We start from the raw sequence: 894 nt of genomic DNA, 5'->3' as shown, positions 1-894 counted from the left end.
ATTTTCTCCGAGGTTACGGCCTTTTTTTAGTTCGTTCTTGTGTGCAGAGATCATCTTGATGGCCTTTGCTTTTGTTTGGAGTCGTACAGTTCGACATTGCTTCTAGCTGTTCATATTTTATTTCTCTAAGTGGTGGCTTTCTTTTACGAGGTATGAGCAATTTATGGTTATATTTTAAAGCCAAAGCGACAGCGATCGAAAATATAGCCAAAACAGCTGCTCCAGATTCCAATACTCCTAAATCATGCTTTAAAGTTGGATTAAAAACAAATTTGAGCGAGTACAGGGCGTAAGTTTGCGCAACGTAATAGCGCTGCTATTTTATCGACTAATACTGTATGTTCGGGCAATTTTTTTTTCTATTGGAACTAGTTATTTCTTTGAATAAAACTGTTTTGATTCTTTTAAAGATACTTGCACATCCCACGCGAATTAGTGATATTATTAGCAATCGATTAACTACTTGCCATTAGTTGACTTAAAGTCATAATTTAAGGGTAATGAATCACCCCAGCACCCAGTTTTTCATCAAACCTTCGATTGGAAATCCAGAAAGAAAAATCTTATTCCTATTCTAACATTTTTCGCCATTAGATTATAGTCTGCGCAAGGGTATGCTTAGCTGATATGAATGATGCGATTCAATATTTACTGTTGGTATTCTCTTTACCTGTTTTGGCCGTCACAATGGATTTAAATCTGCTGATTATTGTAAATCAATTTAAGTACTGCTGTATTTACTTAAGAACAACTGCTGCTGGTATGCTAGTAGATCATTTGCTTTATTGTACATTCTTATCACATCCAAACCGTTAGCCTCTTGTCGCGATAAATCACACCATGGATGGGTACATTACATTCAGACACTCACATCAAATAGAGATTGTTAAAATG

At 35.7% G+C, this 894-nt stretch overlaps 1 protein-coding gene across 1 annotated transcript in view; it reads right to left on the bottom strand.

Annotated features, from left to right (window-relative positions):
* Nucleotides 1-793: 793 nt before the first annotated feature.
* LOC126575184 (tryptophan 5-hydroxylase 1) overlaps nucleotides 794-894 on the bottom strand; it is a 3,790-nt gene continuing 3,689 nt past the window's right edge. Inside the window, exon 8 of the mRNA XM_050235753.1 lies at nucleotides 794-894. This exon is cut by the window's right edge and continues 117 nt beyond it. The gene's annotated coding sequence lies outside the window, so the exon portion shown is untranslated.

This window comes from Anopheles aquasalis, chromosome 3 (genome assembly GCF_943734665.1).
Source record: "Anopheles aquasalis chromosome 3, idAnoAquaMG_Q_19, whole genome shotgun sequence".
In the NCBI taxonomy this organism is placed as follows: domain Eukaryota; kingdom Metazoa; phylum Arthropoda; class Insecta; order Diptera; family Culicidae; genus Anopheles; species Anopheles aquasalis.
The sequence above is the reverse complement of the archived record's forward strand: the minus strand, read 5'-3'. Positions and strand labels throughout refer to the sequence as shown.